This window comes from Sceloporus undulatus, chromosome 4 (assembly GCF_019175285.1).
Source record: "Sceloporus undulatus isolate JIND9_A2432 ecotype Alabama chromosome 4, SceUnd_v1.1, whole genome shotgun sequence".
Taxonomy (NCBI): Eukaryota; Metazoa; Chordata; class Lepidosauria; order Squamata; family Phrynosomatidae; genus Sceloporus; species Sceloporus undulatus.
Window position 1 is genome coordinate 109,532,086 of NC_056525.1, and position 5,664 is coordinate 109,537,749.

The following is a 5,664-nucleotide window of genomic DNA, read 5'->3' on the forward strand; positions in this document are numbered from 1 at the left end:
CTCCTCTCCTTCTCACTCTCTCTGGCCGGGACTGTTCTGGACGGCTCTGGAGATCGGTGGTATTACAAGCTCGTCTGCTGAGCTCTGCCCCCTTGGTAACATCCCACAGATGTGACTCACAGAAGCTCCGCCCTCTTCAGCCAACAGCACATGGTCTCCAATATGGCTGTCCCGCTGCTCCTCTCCTTGGCGCTCTGCTGCTCTGGCCGGACTGCCATTTGATGAGGGCCGAACCGACAGGCCAACAATAAAGGTTGCTTTCGTGGGTAACTTGTGGTGCACCAATTGGATGCTGTGGTGGTGAAATGGACACTCACCATCTGTGAAGAGCGCAGAAGGTGCCCACCACAACTGGCCTGGAGCGTGGCTTTGGTGTGGGCTTTCGGGACCTTCTAGTGACGTTGATGACCTCATTTAAAAAACAGCCATACCCCTCGCCACCGTGGCGCCAAAAGACCTCTATTGGTTGGTGCGGCCTGTCTGTTAGTGGCCCTTACATTTCTAATCTAACACCTTATCTGCTTCTCCTTAGACGAGAAAAGACCACTAGAATTACCTGGAAACCTACAGGAGACTGTAAACTGTTCTCAGTCACAACTCAGACCACAGTTTTTACAATCCGCGAACCTGGATCCTTTATTGGGCTAAAGAAAAAATTGTTATTTCACAACCAGGAGTTGGTGGGGGGGGGACACTTGCCATCGTGTCTCAACCAATGGCTATACGTGGCTAGTGCCAATGGGGAAATGTTAACCAACATATTTTCTGAAAGGCTACAGCGTTTCTTACAGAGCATTAGTTATATTAGGGACATTTGCCACCAATCACTTGTACTGGGGGTACGACTTTCAAAGGCTGAAGGAAATGAGGTACGTTGAAGAGGGTTGAGGAAGTTGGTTTCTCCTCACGAACCCCTCATAGAGCACGAACGTTCTTTCTCCTCACTAACTTTCACAGAAATGTGCTGCTTGTGATGGAAGCAGCATGATGAGATGTCCTCCTTTCCCAGGGCTATCTTAACATTTCCGCCTTCTGTCCACGTGAGAATTCTTAAAATGCCCTCTTTGAGCCATTGACTAAGCGATGGGTTTATATTTATCTAGTAGTGCTTTTAGGCCTTTATTTTGTCGTCCATTTTTCTTGAATGTCATCTACATTTTGTGGTGGCCTTTATATCCTTTGTGGTTGAAGAACATTCTGGCCACCCTGGGGAGAAGGGCTAAATGGGAAATGCAGCAAGCCAAAGGCGTCAGTGCCTGAGTCATTACCCATCCCAGTCCAGCTTACTACTTCCTCCATTCTGCTATTATGCGCACCATACACACTTGACAGCCCAACGCATAGGGACACTCCGTTATCGCCATTAATACTAACACAATATTTCTGCCTTTAGTAAAAAGAAAAACTGGTCCAATACGTGGTCTAATTTACTCTCCTTTTCTCCCCGTATACCTTCTTTTTAGGTGAGGTACCAAAATAGTTTAAAAGATGCATAAATGTCAGGACAATATTGTAATGATGGTCATTCTTAATTGTGCTTCCTTCCTGTTGTTCCAAAAGTGTTTACAGAACAATTGTTGTTCGCTAGCCACAAAACCATTCCTTTTGTGTAGCAACATTTCACAAGTAGTACTGTTTTGACTGGTGAGTGCTGTGTTGGTCCCTTTTCTGAATTTCAGAAGTCATTTTTAATCTGTGTGTTGTAGCAGATAAGATGGATCATTGTTGACCCCTTTTTACTTAGGTTGATCTAATAAGATTTATTTCTGGATGTTTCCAGACTCTGTGCTCATATGTCAAGGTTTACGTAATGTTATTTTATGCCCCAACAAAACTGTATTGCTTCCTAGGGAATGGGTCTGTGCCTTTTATCTTTTCTTTCCTTCCAAGTTCCCACTCACCCCAACTCAAAGAAGCCATCAAAAAAGGTCCCATTTGGCATTGCTAATCTCTGTAACCATCCTTTTTAGATTATTAAAGGGTGTACCCATTTAGTCTAGAGTTTGAGGGCTATCAAGCGGTTCAAATGGAATGCAAACCTCCTTCATTTCCAGTGTCATTCTCCCACACCCTCAAAATGTTCATTCAGGTTGGCCTCCTCTGTAGGACTTTTTGTATGAGGCTCACAAGGCTTACTTGCTTGGGTGTTGTAATTTTAACGCCTCTGTTCAAGTTCGCCACGTTTCCAAACTGATCATCTGAAATTAACTGTTCTTCGGTATTCATATCATAATTACTTAAAAGGTTGTGGTTAGCAAAATTCCATGCCAGTTTCTATTGCATCCATCAGATGTAGACTGTTGATTTAACCGTGGATTTTACTCAGATTCCATGTATTTTTCTTTTTTGTAAGGTATTACAAACCCTTACAAAATTTACTTTTCAATTTTTTAACAATAGTTATTATTTGTGAAAATGAAACCTCTCTTTCCCCATTTAAGGTTTTACCAGCATTTCACAATTTAAGGACATATGGCGACTGCCAAGTCATCTGAATGCCGCATCAGAAACAGGAAGAAGGTATTGCCAAAATGCAAACAACAATGTTAGGTTTAAGTTTGGGGCAAACCTTCTTCTGTTTCTGCTGCGCTTTCAAAGGATAGTGATTATGCATTTTGCCATATGTCTTAATTCTCGTCTCTCTTTTGTAATGCTATAAGGCTCTCTGTTAGAGTGGAAAAGATGTTATGTAGATCCCATGTGGGGTATGCAGTGGCGTCACTAGGGTTGGCGTCACTCAAAGTGATTGCTTGGAAAGGGCTTCCAGAGGATGATGGCAGTAACAGCCTACCATGCCCTCCCTCTCCTCCCATTGCTTAAATTGACTGCCTCTTGGCTGGCTGCCTCCAGGCATACCCCAAATGGAAGGCACTGCATCCCTCACCAGTGGTCCCTGATGGCAGGTGGGGCTGCAGCCAATTGACAGACCATTCTGGGTCAGGCCCGTAGCTAGGCCTTTAGGGGCCCTGGGGCAGAAAGTACATTTGGGGCCCCTATATTTTTTAATGTTCAAACATACTTGGGGGCCTAGGGCCAATTCTTGGGCTCAGTAGGGCGGAGCGTTTGCACACTCCTGAGGTCTACCACATGCTGCGTGTGCCATCATGCCGATGACATGGCTCGTGTGCTGCATCCAGGGTGCTTATGGCACCTCTGTTGTGGCGGACAAAAAAGTTGCGTTTCTTTGGGGGGCCCTTTGGCTGGGGGTTGCGGGGCGGTGCCCCAGTTGCCCCAGCCTAGCTATGGGCCTGTTCTGGGTCTGGAACAGCTTTTAGGCATGGGAGAAAGGAAGGCAACACCCTTTCTCTCTCACACAGCATGCACAGTGGCCAATCCATAACAGGGGCAAGGACTTATTTTTTTCCTGGTAGAGAATCAAGCTTCCTGCAGTTCTTCTTCAGCTGATAAGAGAGAGACAGGGTGATCCCACTCTTGCCATGACATTCTTCTTGGGATCCAGGGGAAGAAGCCTCAGGTCTTCTGGCCGATAGGCCAAAGTATACTGGCTTCTGGTTTAGCAATCCCAGGGCTTAAAACACTGGGGCCAGTCTCTTACTTTTCTTCCCTAGTTTAGCTCCATTGAAAGTAAGAAATATGATACATCTTAGATCCACATAGATCTGAATATCTGGGAGGTTGCATAATTTGGCCAAATTATGGGGTGTATACCTCTCCTCTGGGGGTGTCACCCTGTGCAGTCCACACACCCCTGCGCTCCCCCTGTGATACCACTGGAAATACCTATGGATCTTAGGAGGTATAATCAGAGCAGCTACCTTTGAAAAAGTCTGGCACATAAGTGCAGCAAACGTTTTTTAGACTGTGCTGGAGGAAGAAGCGAAGAAATCATTGCAACTTGTCTTTTAAGCGTGTTCGCTATAAGACCCATTGTCCAAACCATCTGAGAGCCAGTGTGGCATACTGGTTTGAGGGTTAAATTATTACTCTGGAGACCAGGATTTGATTCCCAGCTCAGCCATAAAACCTACTGGGTGACCTTAAGCAAGTTACACTCCCTCAGCCTCAGAGAAAGGCAATGGCAAACCCTTTCCTCTGAACAAATCTTGCCAAGAAAAAAACAATGAGCAGTTCACCAAAGGGTCACCATAACTCAGAAACAACTTGAAGGAACACAACAACAACAAACAAACCATCTTGCAAAAACAGTAACAAGACTGTTCAGCGTTTGTTGTTGTTCTGTGCCTCCAAGTCATTTTTTGACTTACGGCAACCCTAAGGCAACCCTATTATAGGGTTCTCTTGACAAGTTTCCTCCGAGGGGGTTTGGCACATCCATCCCCTGAGGCTGAGAGTGTTTGACTCTCCCAGGTCACTCAGTGGGTTCCTGTCACTGTTACAACAGGGCCAAAAAAAACAGCCACAGGTTGCCAGATGGGACTTTGGCAATTACACAGGGTGCGTGTGTACTAGATACCATGCCAGCCCTAGACTTACTCAGCACAACCTAAGGTGCACAAAGCTGGAGTGGGTGACCAGATGTCCCTAACCACAAAGGAGGACAAGGCACCACAAATTTCTGCACAAGCATGGCCCATTACTTAGGGCCCAGCATCTTTAGAGAGTCTTGGGCCCCTTACAGACAGGCCAAAATAAAGCTGCTTTGGGTCACTTTGGAGGTGTGCTGTGTAAATGATGCATGCGTCCTAAGAGTCCGGGTTATTTTATTGCTTCTAATTTAATATACGTATTAGCCTCCATTGTTCTTTGTAGAGTGTATGCCACTGGTGGGTCATTTCATCTTATTGTATGTACAGTGCTGTGTAAACCTACAGCGCTTTATAAATCAATCTGAATAATAATAATAATAATAATAATAATAATAATAATAATAACAATAATAAGCACGCCTGATAGAAATTCATGCTGCTTTAGTCATGCTCAGAATGGAGGACATTTTGGAACTCCTCCTGGGCAGACATGGAACACATGTCCTGGAGGAGGAGGAGAAGGGGGGAAAAAGGAGGACACCTTGGTCCAACTAATTTCATTTATTATAATCTTCATTTCTCTCACAGAACCTTCCCTCAGTCAGCATCTGCCCGCTCCTACCCCGCCTCTACCTGGTCTCCTCATTAGCATAAACCACGCCCAGGGAGGACGAAGCCGTCCAATGGGAGGCGGCGTTTGGAGAGGAGGGGGGTGGGCTGGGCGTGCGGCGTTGGTTGGAGCAGCACTGTGACTCCAGTGGTGTTTGAGTCTGAGAGGTAGAGAGAGAGAGCGAGAGAGAGCGGGTAGTCGCGCGCAGAGATTGGGGATGTGGCGGTTGCCGCTGCTATTGCTACTACTGCTGCTGCTCCTCCTGGCGCGCGAGGGTTCGTTGCCGTCCTCGCGCCGGCTCTGAGGCTGTTCCGTTCTCCCTCCCTTCCCCCCCCCCCCGCCGTGGTTTTGGTTTTTTTAAACATTCCTGGAATCCTCTCGGCCATTGAGGTAAGCGCAATCGAACTCAGCTGAGGAGGAGGAGGAGGAGGAGGAGAGGGCGGGGCTGACAGGGAGGGAGAGGGAGGGGAGGCTGGGGAAGGAGGAGAGGGAGGGCCAGGGCACGACGACGGCGCCTGTCAATCACAAAACACACACACCATAATAATAATAATAATAATAATAATAATAATAATAATAATAATAATAATAATAATAATAATAATA

The 5,664-nt window shown here is 46.2% G+C and overlaps 1 protein-coding gene across 1 annotated transcript in view; it reads left to right on the top strand.

The window, feature by feature from the left end:
- The first annotated feature begins 5,216 nt into the window (after window positions 1–5,216).
- The window catches only part of ARHGAP29 (Rho GTPase activating protein 29), a 117,052-nt gene continuing 116,604 nt past the window's right edge, over window positions 5,217–5,664 (top strand). Inside the window, exon 1 of the mRNA XM_042462042.1 lies at window positions 5,217–5,448. The gene's annotated coding sequence lies outside the window, so the exon portion shown is untranslated. The remainder of the gene's footprint in view (window positions 5,449–5,664) is intronic.